Consider the following 21,501-nt stretch of genomic DNA (forward strand, 5'->3'; position numbering starts at 1 on the left):
AAGTCTGTATTAGCTATTCCAGTAATAAACATGAGTTATGGTCCATTTTAATGGAGTCTTAACCTTCCTTTTACAGTGGGGGTGCCATTTTGTTAATATATAGCTTAATAATCCTTTGGACTATGTTTATCTGGCTATCAGCATGTTCCTTTTTGCTGTGCTGGATACCAAGAATTAACATATACACTACATTATTTTAAGGGCAAGCAAGAAAAAGAGAAATCACTGGATTTCTGACATATTCACAGCACTGACTTGAATGCTGCACACATACAAGTTTGAATGTGGTAAGAGATAATAATTATTCCAGCCTACTTAGGGTACCTCCCTTCCTGCAGAAAGGATTCTCCATTGCTCTTTCACTGTCAGCAGCCAGATTAAGAGTTGCAACACAAATTTGACATCTCCTTTAAAATATACATACATACACACACACACACATATATATAATTTAGTTATGTTGTCATTGTGAACCTACAAAAATATTCAGCCTACTCTTGGTTATTGTTTTGGAATGAAGAGTCTTTCAAGGACCTCAAAACAGCTCAAGAAGAAAGTAAGCATAACAGTTAAAAAGAGTTCAATGAATAATAATGCATGAAGGCAAGTTAATGATCATACAAATGTTTAAAAATTATTCTTAGAAAAATCAAAAAAGTTCTAATGCACTCTTGAAATATTCTAATCCACCTGAAGTTTTGTAAACTGTGACTGATGCTCAAAAAAAAATTTAAAAAATAATAAAAAAGAGAGTTAAAAAGAAGAAGAATCTAATATTTGTCTGGGAATTTTACCTCCTGAGAAGTAGACATGATTAATAACAGTATTTTTAGTTGGTTTTAAGTTAATATAGTGTGTTTAATCTGCTCAATCAGATTAATTTGACAACCTGTTTTTATGGCCACTTATGATGGCTAGAATTACGGTGCCACTTCAAGATTAGATTTTGTGTACAGTATCCTGAATATATCAAAACTGCTGGTGTTCACCTTGAACAACTTTGTTTAGATAATCCATAACATTCTGGATAGACATATCTCAAAGAAATTATGTTGTAACATGGATTTCTGATCAAGCATATTTGCTTTCACTGTAATAAGCCACAAGAATGATGGGGAAAAGCTTTCCATGAGTATTCTCTCTTCTTCTAAACATTTTTTTTATTCTTCCATTTGCCATAATTCTCCCAATGTCATTTTTTAACTTCAGACATACTCACTGTATCCAAACAGCATGGGGACTAAGACACTGGGAGACCTCACTAGCAGTGCTGGTAAACATGTATGAGATTTGTTCTTATTTGCTGCTTAACTCCAATTGACAGTAAATTTTATTTTTATCTTCTCACAACAGTTTAGTATAACATTTAAATGAATAATGAGAAAATTTGAATATGTGGATTATGCAAAGTCTTCCAGAAAAAGAAATTAAATTTCTTTCCCCCATTTTCTTTTCCATTTTTGCCAGAATACTTCCAGTTACTCTTGCTTAATTTAAGAGGGAAAATAGTAAATGTTCATAAATGGCATAAGATCATAACTTTTATAAAGACTTGTATTTATAAAAGGTCTAGATAGAATTTTAATAAGTTTCTCATGAAAAAGCTTTCAAGATTGTAATGTGATCATATTCAGATGGCAAAGTAGCACTGCTCTCTGCTGGTTGTTATAAAATTAAATTGCTACTTGGCAGTTGCATAAAACTTCCTCAATGTATTTGCTTGATTCATCTTTACATTGCGGTTTTATTTAGATTAAGAGAGATAAAGAAATTCTTATTCAGCTGTAAATTGCGTCCCTGATAATTGCTTGACTCTCTAATAAATGAGCATTTCTCAGATAAGGCATTCTCAGCAAAGCATCGCATTTGCAGAATTTTACATTTGAAGATCCGTGACCTTTCTGATAAAACCTGTATCTGTATTCTCATTTCTAATAACTTGCCTGATTCTTCTGCTTCTTTCTTTAACTTGGTCTTCACTTTTGTCACAAAACAGTTCTTTGCTTATAATGCAACTTTTGTTTAATTAGGGAAACTGAGATGGCATAAGCCCAGTTGAACGCTGTGTTGACACACAGGTCTAATCAGAAGCATTTCCTCACAAAGACATTTCCTGACACCTCTCTGTACTCTAGGAAAGGAAAAGCCAGAGGCTTTCCTCCCGTTCCCGTGAGCAGTATAGCCTGGTAACATATTTGCACATTGATTTGCTTCTCTCTCGTTGATTTTTTTATTTCTGGAAATCTATCACATCTTGGTTTATTCCAATATGCGCAATACTATGAATCATCAGAGTTGGTCAAGCTTGGACCATTTCCAAATTTAACTTAAGAGAACTTTGAAACTTGACAAGGACTGTGCCATGTGAAAAGAGCAAGTCCAATTCTACCCTAGCAAGTGACAATGAGAGAAGTCTAAATCCCATTTGCTACTAGCATTAAATGCAGGCTGGGAGCAGATTTCATTCCCACTGCAAAGTGCTTTAGGCTGCCCAAGTCCAAGGTTTGCAAAGAAAATCTAGATTCACCTTGAGAAAGATAATGCAATGCTATTATATTAACATTATTTGCCACAGAGCTAAAATAACAATTTTATTTATCCACTATAAGGAAACCAAAATGTGACTTAAATCTCTAAAAAAGGGAAAAGAATAACCCCCTCCCTAACAATCCTTTCTTCCTAATGTCATTTTATTTCAATATCTCTAAACCAAACCAAGAAAAATTAATTGGTAGGCACTCAATTATGTATGGAGGTAGAGATTTTCAAGGGCACAAAAGACAGTTGGGTGTTTAATTCGATTTATGCCTTTATAAACAAATATCATCAATATTGAAAGTAAAGCTGTGATATGTGATAAACATCATCCCAAGTCTTTCTGTCCTTTCAAGCAAGTAAAACATTGTCACCTTGCAAACAAGCAAACAAAGAACCTGACAGCCCCTCCATCCCCAGAGGCCCCAGGAAAGACATGCAATGGGTTTTAAAAATGCCTTTCTCTCTCTCTCTTTCTTTTTTTATTTTTTATTTTTTTTTTTAAGGCTGCTTGCAGGCTTCTTGCTTTTTGAAGTACTCATTTTAGGGTTATTTTTGCTAATTGCATCATTTTTATGTAATTCCCTTTCCTGAAATTGCATCTCTGTGTGTGAGATCTATCTGGCTTGCTCTCTCCAACTGCAATATTAAGCCTAATTTTATTCTGATTGCTGTTACAGAGTGCTCTTCAACTAATGCTGTTTGAATTAGGTCCTGTACATTACTCACGACCAAAGCCCAATGGCAGCTACTCATGAGAGTGCTAAGATTGGTTGTTCTAGGAAGCAGTCATTTATCACCTACAACAGTCTTACCTCTGCCTCTTGTCCTGAGGCAGCAATGATACAGTCTGTACAAGTGTAATGAAAATATCATGCTTTTGCAGCCTGTCTTAAATTTGCAACATTACTTAAGTGCTATCATGCTCCAGATCAAATAGCCCAAAGTATCATGCCAGTACTATTTGTTTATTATTATAAGAGTATGGGAATTCCACCCAGAATTCCATATTTTTTCTTTTTTTTCCCATGACATTTTAATGCTGGGGTTTTTTTTTTATTTTCCTTCATATACAATGCTCTCACTTGTACATCTCACTCTGTCCTCCTTCAAAACTGGTAGCCTGGCAACATTGTATCCTACTAATTATCCTTTCACCAGGTCTCTGAGATGCCTATTCTATCAGGATTGTTGTTGATTGCCAAAAATTCTGGTTTTCCAGTCTTATTTTTAGGCTTCTAACATTGGTGTAGAAGCCAGCATGTGTTAGTTTTGCCCTTGATTCAGCTTTGCCATGCTAGTCAGCTGCCATTTTAGACAAACTGACTTGCCGTCTCTATATCTGTTTATTTCCCTTCTGGCCTTTTCAGACATGTGCTGAGTATAAACCAGGTTACCCTGCCAAGTTGAATCAGTCTGAATGAGGTGTTTCTTCATGCTTGTCAGCATTTTCCAAGTTCCTAGTTTAAATAATCCTGTATGACCTTCTTAATTTTCAGAGCCAGCAGTCTATCTCCACCTTGATTAAAATAAAGCCTGTGCTTCCTTTATGAGTTCCTTTTGCCACAAAACGTTTACCAGTTCCTAATGTACTGAAACACCTGTCCTCACTACACCACAGACTCATCTGTACTCAGGAAGTCAGGATCCTTGCTTGCCTCTCATGCCTCATGCTCTTGAACTGGAAGTTTTGGGGCAATGCTACTGTGAAAATCCTAACTGGTTTTCTACTGGGCAGCCCAAGCAGACATGCAGAGCATTGCACATATAGTCCTCCAAGACCCTGGTATCAGCTCAGATCATGACTTCTGAATCCTTCCATGTACCCTCATGTTTCTCAAGTGTCACTTTCTTCTTCTGATAGCTTGCTGCAGAGCACTGGCTAGAGGAATGGTCTCATCTCAGACACTATATATTTATAGATAGATTGATTTTCAGCTTGGCACCCTCCCTCCACAAGACTTCCTTTAACAGCACAAAACTGTCACAGCAAATGGGCACCTATTCTGAAACATCCCATTAAGTAGGTTTCATCTGTGTACCTCTCCTTTTCTTTCAGCTGTCAGTTTTCAGCAACTCTCAAAAGAACCAATCTCCTCAAACCAAGAGCTCCTTGTGTGACATGAACACATATAGAGCCAGTTGCACAAGTAAAGTCTCCTTTTAACTCAGTCTGTCATTATTAAGCTAACTAGCAACAAATGAGATATACCCAAGAATGTGGGGGGCAGAGATGAGTGTATCAGAAGTAATTGCATAAACAAGAAATGAGCACCAGCAATCCATGCTAACAATGTGGCAGCCACTCATTTCAGTTACTATTGTATCATGGGCTAACCAAACCTTTGGATAAATTGGGGAATTCATTATAGGAAAATATATGGAGGAAAAAAAAAAAGCAAGCAAGAGACAAACAAATCAACAAGAGGTGAACTGAAATACTTGTTCACATCATTAGATACAGGTATTTATACTGAAAATTACTCAGTTCCAAACAGATCGAGTTTATCCAAAATACAAAATATTTGTGCTCAAAAGTACAAGTTGTTCTGAATTCATAGTGTTCAAAGAACACAATAAGCAGAGAGCTTTGGACAGTAAAATCTGTTTAATCCATGCACCAAAGGGGCAACAATCTTGACCATTTTTACTTTTTTTTTAATTTTTTTTTTCATTCCAATATATGATTTATTAACAGAATTAACTGGGAAAATGAATCATAGCATTTAATTTGTGGTACTTAGGTACCATACCTAATATACCATACTTATCATACTACACAAAGATGATGGTTTAGTTGCTAGAAGAACTTAAATCTTTAATCTAAAGGTGTAAGTAGAATTAGATAGGAGAGTTATACAGTACAGCAGAAGTTATTTAGAAAAAAAATCCTGACTTGTATGAGATCAAAGGTTAAAATCTAAAAGTCCACCCCATTTTTAATTTATAAGAAATTTCAAATCTGATTAGATGCAAATATTTAATTTTTATCATACTGATCAACATTATATAACTTTTAACCATTTTAACTATGACTTAAAAGAAAGTCAAATAAGGGTAAAGTGTTTTGTAAATGTCAACTTCGTTCAGATAACTTTGCAATGCATTTCCACCCCTTTTGATATACAACTTTATTTAAGTAGTCTTTTACCAAAATAAGGATTCCAGGAGGAATTTAATTTAAAATTTTCATGCATATCTAGACGGTAGAGTAGCTGTTTGACGTCGTATTTAAATAAAGCACAGGAGTCAAGTAGTTTAGTAATCTCAGTTCAGTCTCTCGCATGCCAAATTTAATTATTTGTCTCATGTAGACAAGACTCATTTTTCATATGTTGACTGCTAAAATGAAAACAAACAAGGCCAAATTCTCTTATGAACTCAGTACTCCCCAACTCGAGGAATTATTCTCTCTTGAACACTGTTTTGAAAATAGAACCTCTCCCAAATTTCTTACTCTAAGGTTTAACAGTGAATACATGAATAAATTACTGCCTATGGATCCTTCAGAATGTTCTGATGAAACGTGTTTCCATACCAAAACCAATCCTCATTTAATTTTATTATACAGGAGAAACATTTAAGTCCAAAGTGTGATTGTAATTTTCATGCAAACCTACACTGGGGAAAATGAAGCTACCTCCACCAGCCTGAACCACAAGAATACAAATGTGGATTAATTCCTAAAAAAGGGACTTTTCTGGTTATGTGTACAGGGTAGAAACAACAGGAGAAAGCTCAGGACAGATAAGGGTGAGGAAAGAAACATAAAAAGTTAATTACAACTAGAAGTATGTCCAGGAGAAAGGCAGAGTAAGAATCCTAGTCTACCACCAACTATGAGAGGGCTCTGTTTTTGTGGATGTCCATGATAAACAGAAGTCTGAATGATTTTTCATCCTACTGTCTTCACCATCCTTTTTTTCCCCTCTAATTCCCTCTTCTCTCTGTTCCTTGATCAAGTGATATGAAACCTTTTTGTTAGTTGTTAGGCAGTAAACTTCAACTACTATGGACACCTAATGCTGTGGTACAGGCTATGCATCTCTCTTTAGCTGTACAGTTATATAGCTTCTCACTGGGTGTTCTTCAGTGTTGGTCAGAAAATAAAATTGGATGAATCATTAATTTGGTGTCTTAGAATTCATATTTACTTCATACAGAATAATAAGATCAAAGGTTCACAACAGGTTTTGTCTTTTCTAAAGAAAAAGTGTTTTCAGGTGACAAGGTCAATGCTAAAGCCTCTCAATGGGATTCCTAATGTTAGATCCAGCAGGCAAGAAACAGGCTATACAAAATAGCATTTTTCTTCTGGGAGTAGGATCATGCTTGTTCATTGCCTTCTCAAATGGCTTTCAGAAACTTTCTCCATTCCTAACCGTGTTTTACAATCACTGACCACAATTGTAGGGTGTGTAAAATCTTAATATTACAGTCTGTTTCTCACTAGATAGATAAGACCTCAACCAGCACAAATAATAACCAAGATCTCCCTACAGTGGCTATTTATTTAATAGTATAGTGTGATTTACAGTATCAAAAGCTTTAAAAATATCTTTTAAGCTTTTGTGCTACATTTCTCTCATTTATCAAATTCAACAAAAGTTGTTGTTTTTTTACTCAGCTTGATCAATGCTACCTTAAGAAGCCTTAAGGAAAGCTGATTTGTAAGAAAATACTGCTTGTAGTAATGTAGTGTTCAAGTTACGTGCTCATATGCTGTTCAAAATAAGATAGATAGGAGTGATGTAGATGGTTTTGTGGGTTCAGTTACAGCCTTAAATTTCAAAGGTGAATTTTATGTTCACATTGTCATCATCAAAAGTATATCAAGAAAGAAATAACTGCATGTTTCTTGGCAGAAGGATTCAGCTATTGTAGGAATTCTGCTTCTATACTCTGTTGAATATTTTTCCCCCTAAGACTAGCCACTTTTCACATGAGTTTTCACTTAGAAACAACATGCAGTTATATGTGGATTAACAGTCTATATTTGACACTATATAAGTGATATTCATTACAGAATAATGAAAAATGAGTCAGTAGTAAAATTTTATGCATATGAATACTCTGCTGGGTAGCTGGTAAAGAGTAGAATTTATTTTGCCTAACATATACAAAGATACAGAAAGACTTCTATATATAACTTACGTATAAAGATATATAAACAGTAGGCTTCCAGACTAAATCTACTCTCCTCAGACAGATCAAAGAAACTGCCATCAGGAAGATTATACAACTTTACTTTGACTAAATAAGTAATTAAGACAACTAACTAGTTCTGTATAGGTACACAGAGTTTAGGCAGAGGTAAGAGAGTTAGAGAGGTTGATCCCAGAGAGTTGTCACACATACTTGCATTACAGTTTTATTTAGCTGGACAACTACCATTCCATAGAAATAAAAATTTAAAAATGCATCTGAATACTATGCAGAAGTGATTCAGATTCTTTCAACTTGACTGTCTCAAAACACTTAACACTTCTCACTTGCTGCACTCCGCAAGGACCACTTCCATGACCTGTAGCTGCATCCTAATCCATTTCAGAAGACTTGCTTCATACCGAGGAAAACATTTATTCCCTTTGCATTTGATCTAATACAACCTTCTGTGTTATAAAAAAATATATATATATAAAAAATAAATAAAATCCACATTTTCTGTAAGTTTTTAAGTATAAAAATTCCAGGCCCACAAGATAATTTTGAGAAAACCTTGGGCAATTGGAAGAAAAAGAAGGCTAGAGAGAGAAAAAGAGATTTAAAAAAAATAAAAAATAAAAAAAAAAAATAAAAAAAAAAGCAAAAAAATGTCAAGCAGCAAAGTCCTAAGAATTCTGGCAATTTTAGTCTGAATTAAAAGAAAAAAAGTATTGAGTCCTTCCATCTTCCTGTAATGCCTGGACTTCAGTTGCCATGGACACTTAAAACACATGCTATGGAGTTCAGTATTTGCAGGGTCTAAGTTCTCCAGAAAATCCATTCCCATCTCATTGAATAATCCTAGAGAAGTCAAGTCTTAAGTTTACTTTTAATAATTAGAAATTAGAAAGCCACTGAAAAACTTCCCTTCTTCACCCTCATCACTGTCAAATGATGCCTTGCTATTTGTCAACATATGTTACCACAGAATAATTAAATTGAAGGAAATAATGTTCTCAGATTGTCTGCCAGTGAATCTAAAGAATAATCTTCAAGTTTACATCTTGGTCATTTTTTTTTCAGCCAGCTTCTGATTTAATTTCTCTTCTGATGTAGTTCCTAGAGAATTTGATCATTATGAGAGTTTCCTTTCACTGAAAGTTTGATTGAGTTACTACTGAGCTACAGTAACCATTAAAAATCCTTGCTTCTTCCTGCAACTAGGACAAGTTGGGAGCCCTTTGCTTATTGACATATAGTTTTCAGCAGAGACACAAAGTAATTAACACAAAACACAATGTAACAGTGTAAGACATAGTCAAGTAAGGCCAGTTCTGACCTACCACAGGCCTTGCTTGCCTTACCACACCAGGGAAATGTAAAAGTACAGTTCTTTCCACAAAGGTCAGAAGTGTTGGGAGAGTTAAAATAGCTTAAGTTTTGAATGGTAAGCAAATGACCACAAGGCCAAACAACCGGGAAACCAAAAGCTTCAGTTATACAGATACCCTGTGACTTCTACAGCATGGTAGATGCTGATCATTGTCAGCATTACAAATGTTAGAGATGTGGAGCAGGTTTCTCTGACCAGCTCCTAAAGAAAATGATGTGCTACAGGTCCTGGGATATGATGAAGTTAATTGTCTCACTGAGAACTTTGTTTTGCAGCAAATGAAGGACCACCGGACTACAGACTCATGGTTAAATAAGATGAGTTGGCAGGAAGAATAGAATTTGTTTTATGTCTGCAGAATATCTTGAATGCTTGACAAAGGCATCTGTAAGGCCTTCATGCCAACTTTGTTGGCAAAGAGAGTGGAATCCAGTCTAACACCCAGGTCAGGCTTCAGACTGAAACTTAAATTTCACTGATAAACTTGTAGCAGCAGAGTCTATATCCCTGAGGATGTTTCTTTTCTTTTCTTTTCTTTTTTTTTCTTTTTTCTTTTTTCTTTTTTTTTTTCTCCTTACAGCTTATGACTCATCACCTTCCTTTATCCATTCCCTTTTTGAAAAGGTTTTCAGCTGCAGGGCAGTGACTATAACTGTCCTTGGTTTACCCTCTCTCTGGACTGCTCTCTCCTCTGTCCAATCATTACTTGTATTTAATCTCATAGTCCAATTCAGAACTGTATTATATATTGCTAGATTCACAAAACCAAAACATTAGCATCATTGTATCAGAGATAATTTAAGATAAAATGAAGAGTTATACAACTTTACATCAGCCTGTCAATTCACAAAACAGTTCATGTGGCAAATGATTTAACAGTTCCTCTGTTCAGAGCTTTCATCTCTTTAGTTGCACTTAAGATCACATATTGTCAGGCAACAGGCATCTAAGCCAAATGTTGTGCGATTCTCTTTGAAGTACTTCACAGCTGTATTTTTAAACTGTTATCAAGTCAATACCACTGAGAGGTTTAATGAATCATACACAACTAAATACCTTGTTTGCTCACTCTCTGTCTAGAGTGTATTAGCATATTTTATATCACATACTAGCCAAATGTTTGTTTACAAGTACAATTTATTTATTTATTTTTAAATTATTCCAAACTATATTTTTCAGCTCTATTTACCCAATCAAGAGGACGAAAAAACCTGCTTCTATTGCATGGAATCATGCACACCCTGAAGCACCTTTAAATGCTTAAGGAAGGTTTGTGCTTGACAATTAGGCATTTACTGTTTACCACACAACAGTATAAAAGCAAAACATTACAGGCTTGATATTCATTCATACAAAGGTGCTCTTTTTATGTGCAGATAGTCTCTTAAGAACATAACACTGCATTAATTAGCAATGACAAATATGCTACAACCTTACATTTACTGCCTGCAAGATTCAGCTGTGAGAGTATGCCTTTGCTGAAGAGTTAACTTAGAGACAGGTGCATAAAAGCACTTCTGACCTGACCTCAGAGATCTTTAAGTCTGTATTAGCTATTCCAGTAATAAACATGAGTTATGGTCCATTTTAATGGAGTCTTAACCTTCCTTTTACAGTGGGGGTGCCATTTTGTTAATATATAGCTTAATAATCCTTTGGACTATGTTTATCTGGCTATCAGCATGTTCCTTTTTGCTGTGCTGGATACCAAGAATTAACATATACACTACATTATTTTAAGGGCAAGCAAGAAAAAGAGAAATCACTGGATTTCTGACATATTCACAGCACTGACTTGAATGCTGCACACATACAAGTTTGAATGTGGTAAGAGATAATAATTATTCCAGCCTACTTAGGGTACCTCCCTTCCTGCAGAAAGGATTCTCCATTGCTCTTTCACTGTCAGCAGCCAGATTAAGAGTTGCAACACAAATTTGACATCTCCTTTAAAATATACATACATACACACACACACACATATATATAATTTAGTTATGTTGTCATTGTGAACCTACAAAAATATTCAGCCTACTCTTGGTTATTGTTTTGGAATGAAGAGTCTTTCAAGGACCTCAAAACAGCTCAAGAAGAAAGTAAGCATAACAGTTAAAAAGAGTTCAATGAATAATAATGCATGAAGGCAAGTTAATGATCATACAAATGTTTAAAAATTATTCTTAGAAAAATCAAAAAAGTTCTAATGCACTCTTGAAATATTCTAATCCACCTGAAGTTTTGTAAACTGTGACTGATGCTCAAAAAAAAATTTAAAAAATAATAAAAAAGAGAGTTAAAAAGAAGAAGAATCTAATATTTGTCTGGGAATTTTACCTCCTGAGAAGTAGACATGATTAATAACAGTATTTTTAGTTGGTTTTAAGTTAATATAGTGTGTTTAATCTGCTCAATCAGATTAATTTGACAACCTGTTTTTATGGCCACTTATGATGGCTAGAATTACGGTGCCACTTCAAGATTAGATTTTGTGTACAGTATCCTGAATATATCAAAACTGCTGGTGTTCACCTTGAACAACTTTGTTTAGATAATCCATAACATTCTGGATAGACATATCTCAAAGAAATTATGTTGTAACATGGATTTCTGATCAAGCATATTTGCTTTCACTGTAATAAGCCACAAGAATGATGGGGAAAAGCTTTCCATGAGTATTCTCTCTTCTTCTAAACATTTTTTTTATTCTTCCATTTGCCATAATTCTCCCAACGTCATTTTTTAACTTCAGACATACTCACTGTATCCAAACAGCATGGGGACTAAGACACTGGGAGACCTCACTAGCAGTGCTGGTAAACATGTATGAGATTTGTTCTTATTTGCTGCTTAACTCCAATTGACAGTAAATTTTATTTTTATCTTCTCACAACAGTTTAGTATAACATTTAAATGAATAATGAGAAAATTTGAATATGTGGATTATGCAAAGTCTTCCAGAAAAAGAAATTAAATTTCTTTCCCCCATTTTCTTTTCCATTTTTGCCAGAATACTTCCAGTTACTCTTGCTTAATTTAAGAGGGAAAATAGTAAATGTTCATAAATGGCATAAGATCATAACTTGTATAAAGACTTGTATTTATAAAAGGTCTAGATAGAATTTTAATAAGTTTCTCATGAAAAAGCTTTCAAGATTGTAATGTGATCATATTCAGATGGCAAAGTAGCACTGCTCTCTGCTGGTTGTTATAAAATTAAATTGCTACTTGGCAGTTGCATAAAACTTCCTCAATGTATTTGCTTGATTCATCTTTACATTGCGGTTTTATTTAGATTAAGAGAGATAAAGAAATTCTTATTCAGCTGTAAATTGCGTCCCTGATAATTGCTTGACTCTCTAATAAATGAGCATTTCTCAGATAAGGCATTCTCAGCAAAGCATCGCATTTGCAGAATTTTACATTTGAAGATCCGTGACCTTTCTGATAAAACCTGTATCTGTATTCTCATTTCTAATAACTTGCCTGATTCTTCTGCTTCTTTCTTTAACTTGGTCTTCACTTTTGTCACAAAACAGTTCTTTGCTTATAATGCAACTTTTGTTTAATTAGGGAAACTGAGATGGCATAAGCCCAGTTGAACGCTGTGTTGACACACAGGTCTAATCAGAAGCATTTCCTCACAAAGACATTTCCTGACACCTCTCTGTACTCTAGGAAAGGAAAAGCCAGAGGCTTTCCTCCCGTTGCCGTGAGCAGTATAGCCTGGTAACATATTTGCACATTGATTTGCTTCTCTCTCGTTGATTTTTTTATTTCTGGAAATCTATCACATCTTGGTTTATTCCAATATGCGCAATACTATGAATCATCAGAGTTGGTCAAGCTTGGACCATTTCCAAATTTAACTTAAGAGAACTTTGAAACTTGACAAGGACTGTGCCATGTGAAAAGAGCAAGTCCAATTCTACCCTAGCAAGTGACAATGAGAGAAGTCTAAATCCCATTTGCTACTAGCATTAAATGCAGGCTGGGAGCAGATTTCATTCCCACTGCAAAGTGCTTTAGGCTGCCCAAGTCCAAGGTTTGCAAAGAAAATCTAGATTCACCTTGAGAAAGATAATGCAATGCTATTATATTAACATTATTTGCCACAGAGCTAAAATAACAATTTTATTTATCCACTATAAGGAAACCAAAATGTGACTTAAATCTCTAAAAAAGGGAAAAGAATAACCCCCTCCCTAACAATCCTTTCTTCCTAATGTCATTTTATTTCAATATCTCTAAACCAAACCAAGAAAAATTAATTGGTAGGCACTCAATTATGTATGGAGGTAGAGATTTTCAAGGGCACAAAAGACAGTTGGGTGTTTAATTCGATTTATGCCTTTATAAACAAATATCATCAATATTGAAAGTAAAGCTGTGATATGTGATAAACATCATCCCAAGTCTTTCTGTCCTTTCAAGCAAGTAAAACATTGTCACCTTGCAAACAAGCAAACAAAGAACCTGACAGCCCCTCCATCCCCAGAGGCCCCAGGAAAGACATGCAATGGGTTTTAAAAATGCCTTTCTCTCTCTCTCTTTCTTTTTTTATTTTTTATTTTTTTTTATAAATAAGTTTGCTTATTTATTTATTTGTTTGTTTCCCACCCCTCGAAAAAAAATAATAAATATTATGGCTTTGAAACAGAGGTGTTGGGACTCATACACTCCAAACCTGATAGCTGACTGCTCCTGCCAGGTTACCACTCAGTTTTGTTTGTTTGATTTCTTTTCCTTGGCTGAATTTTGGTTGAAGGTTCTTTAGGACATAAACTAATCCTAGTACATGCATGTACAATACCTGGGATGACATATCTCTTTCTTAGATTCACATTGCCATGTGGCATTAGACTATTTAAACTATTTAAACTAGTTAAAGCCTTTAATTAGTGTCTGACAAACCAGGAAATTATTTGAACATGTACCCAATGCAAGATTTCTTCCCTTTCTCTTAATTTTTAGTTAATTTCTAATCTGGAGAATAACCCAACTTAAAGAGCATTTTCTTGTATCAAAGAGAAGAAAAGGCTTTGGCATGCCAAATTCTTATTCCAGTGCTCAGAAATTCAGCTAATTTTCTTCAGAGGATTTAGAGCAATGGAGTCCTGACTTCTTCATAGGTTTTAGACAAAATGTAGGAAACAGCTGTTACTGCAAACTAAATGTAAGCAGGTCCAATTTTCCTATTTCCTTCTCCTTAATTTTCTCATGCACTTGATTTTTTTTTTTTTCCTTTTCCCTCCAGATCAATTCAACTGTTATCATTGCCTCAGAGGGAAAAAAATCTTGCAAAAAAAAATGCTTCACCTTAGGAGATCAAAGCTGTTTCAAACCTGTTTTATTTTTGGGCAAGCCTCTTTTAATGTTAGTGGCATCAAGCTCATTAGAAAGAACAACAAAAACAAGAGAGATTTAAACTAGGATCAGTAAATTAAAATGAAGCTTTGATATCTAGTAGAAATTAGTGATTGAAAAAATATTCATGTTATTAAATGGGACCTAGAGAACTGATTATGCAAGAGGAATGGAAATTCAGTTTTTAGTGTCTCACTTAATCAGTACAAAAGAGTTACAGGGCAGATTTTATCTGTTAGAGGGGAAAGAGAGGGGAAACTTGCAGTGTAAGGAAAAGTCCAACTGAGCAAGAGTATAACCCTAATAGAGCAATTCTAATGAAATATTTATGGAAATGAAAGAACATTAACTAAAGATTTGTCCAATTGTTGTGTATTGTACGAAAGAACAACACATTGTAAATAACATGCCATTAACTAGTGGAAAATAGATGCCATAAATGTCATGTTGGTCTAAAAAAGAATGTGTGAAGCTTATGAACAAAAGTGTAATCACCTTATGTGCCTTTCCAGCTCAATTTGGTTGACTGAAAAACTTCAGCATTTAGAAGTTAATACAATGTTTACAATCTTCACTTAAGGGAAGAATGGGTTAATTTCCTTTTTCCATTTCCATTAAAACTGTTGTCATGAGAACAAATTAATTCTGTACCATTTTCACTTGGCCTTATTCTCTCTCAAAAGATTGAGACTTGCGAATTTTAAAGCTCTAGGTATCTCTGAAGACAACAGTTTGCTGGACACTTCCGCATTTTAAATAATCTCTATTTCTGCTACTTGTCCCTTCCAATCTTTGTCACTGTCTGTGGGAGCTAGGTGACTGACATGCAGCTCTAGAACTCTGTTTCATTGGAAAAGACACTGAGGGCTGTCAGCTCACCCTGACACACAGAAGAACGTAGCTGGGATGAACATTGTTGGCTGAGACAGCTCAACCAGGGTCAGGTACTGTCACTATGCAGAAGAGAGATCAGGAAAAGCTGGCAAGGATATTGGCTGCCTCACTGGATGGATGGATACAGTAGTCACGGCTCAGGCTCCACATTTTTCTTGTATTTTTGTTTTAAAGAGGAATTATTGTAAAACTGTTGAGTGAAATATTGTTTCTATATAAATTTAAAACTTCAAGGACCAAAGTTTTTACTCACCACACAATTTCTTGAACTATGACTCATGTCAGTATTCCATGGTAAAGTGTATTCTCATTTAGTAAAGAAAGCATAGTTTTCTTTTCTCAGCTGCAATTCCTGCTACCTAAAGTATATTTTTTCTTTTTCCAACACAAATTTGTAAAAACCTGCTTATGGAGCCTGTAGTACTAGACCTTTGCCACCTATTTAACCAGGTGTGAAAAATGTCTCTCCTTTTGCATAGCAAGGATATTCTACTCCACTGCCTACAGTTTAATTTCCAGTCAGCTTTGGATGCCTTTAAAGGTGTTGCTTTTAGCCTGCAAAGTACTAAGCATTTTAGACCTTTATTACTGTTTCCTTTCCAGGAAACTTTAATCAGCTGAAATTATCTGAAGCTGTCGATGCAAAGTAGAAACATTTCATTTCAACCTCCTGCCCTCCCTGCTAACACACACCACGCACACACGAAAGCTTGAACAGGAGATGGTAGCTAACTAAGCTTTCTCCATTAAAGGCCAATTAATTGACAATTAATTTTCCTACTTTGATCATTAGGGCATGGATATGTTGAACATCAGAGCCAATTTTGAAACCTGACAGTTTTTCTAGGCTAAGAAAAGGGTAAGGTGGAAGAGTAGATAAAAAAGTAGAGTTTTATTATTGCTACAGTAGTGCCACCAACACAGGCTTGTATTACTTACTCAAAATGAGGAGAAGTTTATTATATGTAAAAATATTAAGAGTCCAAATCCTTAACAAAGTTTTTGCAACTAACTGATACAATTCTGACAAAAGCCAATTTTTGTTAGCAAAATGGAAGCATGCTATAAATTTAATAGAGTTTTAAGTTCTGGCCTTCCTGATCATATAATATGACTTCCTACGTGGTGTAAATCAGAGAATTTTTAAAATTTGAATTCAATACTTCATTTTTATACATTTACTATTATAAAATAGTAGTTAATGCCAGTGGAATAGCCTGGGCAGCTGAATTCTGGTTTTCTTTTCTTAAGTTTAGAATTGCTGATTTTGCATTTAATGTATTCTATGGCTATGCAGCCTACAGCAATCAGTGATGTAAAGCCACTGCAAAGTAGCAATCCAGACACTGAATCTCTGGTCTCAAAAAAACAACCCTAAATACAAATGCTTTAACAGTAATTTTTCTTGGATAATGACTGCCTGAAGTTAGAGTATGACTTTAAATGAAGAGTTTTTATCCCCTACTGAGAGAGGACTGATAATTAGAAAGCAACTCACAAATTGACATGCACAGGGAATTGTCCATCAGCAGAATGAAAAAAAAAACAACAACTTTCTGAAATTTTCTCTAGCTGCAGATATCTTTATTCTGCCTTAGAGACAGGAAAATCCTTGCTGAAAACAAACATCAAAATGCCACTGCTTTTTAGATATTTTTGGGCAGACATTATATTCAAACATAGTACTTTGTCACTACATCTTTGATTTGATTCAGTTCAAGCTTTGGGAGCTTCAATCTTAATTAGATATTCTTTAGTCCTGAAATGAATGTGAGATATATTTTTGTATAGTGAATGTCCTTCTGTTGCTATGGAAACCAGATGTTTGATAATTAAACTTGTGCTGTAAATAGTTGTGTTCTGTTATGTGAAAGAATCCACTTTACAAGTTTCTATCTAGTCAAATACTCTAGTTTCTTGTCTATTGAAAAATTGGAAGTAAATTAGGTGAAATAGTTGACTCTGAAATTCGCTTTAAAAAGCAATCACTTTGCTGGAGAATTTTACGTAATATTAGGGAAACATTGCTGGATTTTATGACTACTCTGTAGGTCAGAACCTACCATTGCCTTCTTTCTTTTCGTTCTACTTGTCTTTCCTTTTCCCTCCACAGAAAAATGAACATGAACAACAAAAGAGAAACATGAAAATCTTCTGTAGCTAAGCTGCATGAGTGATCTTTCACATGTTTCAAGGTTTGTGCTTTTAAGGGGCTCAGCGGTAAATAGCTAAGTCCAGTAGAGGTAGAAAGGAGACTGGCAAGGGGATAAGTTCTGAAATGAAATGTGGAAAACTGGTGAGAAGACCACTGCACTGAGTGAGTGGAAATGGTAGGTCTTTATGGAGGAGGACACATTCCTCCTGAGAGTCATGAGGAATATAGAGGAAGAACTAGTGGTGCATATCTGGCCAGACTTTTCCATATCTAAAAGCACCATAACTAATATCGTGATAGAAGGACTTGGAATTTGTGCTTTCAGTCTCAACAAGGAAAAAGCTTCCTTGTTTAGGAACAAGGAAACCAGCTGTAAGTAACAAGACTAATACAGAACTACATCTCAACATGATTTATAGCTATGAATTGCTCAGCCAATTTAGTAAGATAAAAACATTTTTATGTTGAAACAAGAAGATTTAATGCATTTTCACCTCTTCACTAGTCATTGAAATTCTAATTTTATTTTATTTTTTTCTGATATTGTTCAAAAAAATAGTTGTTTCCTGGAATAATAGCCTTGCCTAATCCATACACCCACAACTTCCATGATCACTCCACCTCTCTATAGTAGAAATTATTTTGGATTTGATTTTTATGCTTTAAGTCACTTCTGAGGGTATACAACACAATATTGTGTTGTCATTGTGCAATAAAAACAGCCTATTTCAGATTTGTATTGCTAGTTTTATTTGATGTGCCTGAGAGCAATTCTGATGCTGCCACACATGAAATGAAACTTGTATGTCATGAAAACTTGTTACATGCTGAGATGTGCAACGTCAAGAAATCTGTCATTATGAAAATAGCTTTACAGTATTGACCCAATCACCTCTTTTTCCTACAAACAGTAGAAGGGGCATTGTTTCAAGGAAAACATCTTTTAAAATTTATAAATACACCTTATGCCTTAAATCTCTAACTTGCTTTACCCTTTCTCCTGTCTCACATCTACTGCCTTACTTGCATTACTTTCTTCTTCTTCCATCAGACACATTAAATGTAAATAACTAATTTAAATCTAAATAATTACCTTACATTAAATGTAAAAAACAATAAAGACTGACCAAGAGTACAGAAGAACTAAAAAATATGTTTAACATAAAATGTGAACTTTTAGAAGAGATACTGTAGACACTACCACTAAGCCATTATTTGTTTTTCTTCTTTTCATATACTTTGCCTCCACCCCAAAAAAATCCCATTTTGAGACACAGTTCCATTAATTTTTTCATCAGGCAATAACATCAGCCTGGTATGTGTAACATTTGGCTAGGAACAGGAGGCATAGAGCATTACTCTGACTGTCTAGCTTCATAATGGATTTCCCAAGAATTCCACCTTGAGGAGTTATTTACTTGAAAAGCACTACTATTACATAGAGAATTATACCTTTCAATACATGCATGTTAGATTTCACATCAGACACCACGCAGGGTGTCAAAAAATATGATTCAAAGCCTTCACACTCAGACTGAAAAGACTGCTTGAATTTCTCAGTGGGAATCCTACATACATTATACCTCGGACCTCTGAAGCCTACAGATCTTTTATTCATAGCTACAGGTCTATTAGTAGCAGTTCAGTTTTGCTACGGAAGGTCATTTTTCTGTGACACGAGTACATATTTTCTAACTGCAAAGCATTTCTTCCCCTCTTTTGTCTTCTCTCTAGGTTTAACAAATTACTGTATTCAAAATACTCCTCTTTTCAAGAGAACATTTTCTTGGACAATATTTGTGTCAGTTTTATTTGGGCACTGGTCTGCCACAGTGTGTAAGACAACAGTGGTCCAAGTGCAAGGCCATTTATACCTGTAAACCTCTGAAAGCTTTCCCTGTCACCAGACACCTTTGAAATAAATACAAGCCATTTCCTAAAGCTCTCCTCAATTCAGAGTAAAACCTGAGAGTAGATACAAAGGGAAAACTGAGAAAAGTGCTTTTCTGGAGAACACAATAGCAACAGAACCTGACTAGTGACCTCACTAAACTTTAGAACTCATGAAAAAGTAATCTCTGAACATACAGTAAAATTGAACTCTTCATAAAGAAGACAAATACAAGAGCATGTAATATGAGCAAATGACAAATCAGGAGGGAAAGAAGATCAATGAATCTCGTCTACTTAATAAAGTAAAAGAAAGAAAAGCTCTTGCTGCTGTTTAATGCTACAGCCAGTAACAAACAGCAGTTATAATGGCCTGCTTTTCTCCTTTTCAATCACACAAATCTTATTGTAAAAAAGTAATTTATTCCACTCCCCACTACCACCAGACAGTCCATGTGGGACAAAAAAGGCTTACTAGTTTCACTGAAATAGTATAAAACTGACTGAAATCGTATAAAACCCCTGCATAATAGAATTAACAAACTGAACAAAAAAATCACTCTTACTCTAATAATAAAATGAAAAAAACAGATTGCCAGACACAGAAGCTCACAGACACTTGTAGAATAACAACACAACAGTAATTTAATTTAGAGGTTATATTATGTTTTCCATATATAGTAAAGTATATGTCTTTCATGCAAGGACTCTCCTCATCAAATGCATTTATATAATATTGGCTGCAGCTTGTCTGTGCAAGCATAGCTGTATATGACAGCTGCCTAGCTGGAAAACAAGGTGAGAAACCTGTAGGTCCCTCACAGGACTCAGCATCTTCCAGTGGTGGAGGATTTCTAAGAAATACTCTTGTTCTGCCTCTGGCTCTTTGGCAGATGTGTTTTCCTCAGTGGCTCTTATCTCAACACCTGGCTGTCACTGTCAGAGAAGGATCCCAAAACTTTCACATGTGTATTCCATCTCCATCAATTCTCTGTACAAACGCTCTTCTAATTTTCACCATCTCTACTTGCAGACTTAGTCATATTATCCCACAAGGTCAGCTGCCCATGCCTTACTTTCCTGGGTCTGAAAGATTTCCTAGATTGCCCAGGGAAGCTGTGGAAGCCCCATCCATGGAAGTGTTCAAGACCACATTAAGTGGAGCCCTGAGCAACCCGGTCTAGTGGGAGGTGCCCCTGCCCATGCAGGGAGGTTGGAACTAGATGCTCTTTAAGGTCCCTTTTCAACCCAAACTGTTCTATGATTCTACAAATTCCTTGTTTTGCATTTCCCCCTAATTAATGATTAGGCCTTGAGATGCCTTCAGAAATTCCTGCACATACTTGTATATACTTCTGTCGCGATCCGCGACCTATTATATCTCCTTTTTGGAGTGTATTAAATTTATCAGGATTTGCTGAGAGATCCACACGTGGTATCACCTCACACAGAGGAGACAGGGGCTTATGCCCTGACTTTTTCGAGTGAATAACTTGCTCAGTGCTTACTAATATTTCCAACGAAATGCATGGTTTATTGTGGGGAAAACAAAGCAATTTGGGGCAGGAGGTTCAAAAGGAGTGATTAAAACACATGAAATATATATGGGTACACCTTAGTTACACACCTTATTTACTTATTTAAGCGAGGGAAGGAGGAGGAGGGATATGCCTGACGCAGTTCCCGTATAGGGTCGCGATTTGTGTGCAGGTAAGGCAGGATTATACTTTCCCCTGTAAGCTGGGGTAGCCGGAATTGTCTCACCACGTGGCGGTGCAGATAGGACGAGCTGGGTAGCGAAGCAGCTGCAGGCACTCCCAAGGGCAGGTCGCCCCCCTGACAGAGAGAAGCAGCGCGCGGCTGCAGGACTGTAGCTGCGGCACGGCTGGTTGCAGACCCTGGAAACGCGGCGGTTTCAGCGGCGCTGGGACTTTTGGCAGCAGCGGCGGTGGGCAGGCAGGCGGTGGCAGCGAGCTCCGGGACTTTGGGACTGCGGCTCCGGGCGTCGGCGTCGGCGCGTGGCTCTGCGGCGAGCGGGCAGGCAGGCAGGCAGGCAGCGGCTCTGCGGTGGGGCAGCTCCCAGCAGCGGGGACGGGAGGGAGCGCACGGCAGGGAAAAGGGCACG

Source organism: Chaetura pelagica, unplaced genomic scaffold, assembly GCF_000747805.2.
Source record: "Chaetura pelagica isolate M959 unplaced genomic scaffold, ChaPel_1.0 scaffold109, whole genome shotgun sequence".
Classification (NCBI taxonomy): domain Eukaryota; kingdom Metazoa; phylum Chordata; class Aves; order Apodiformes; family Apodidae; genus Chaetura; species Chaetura pelagica.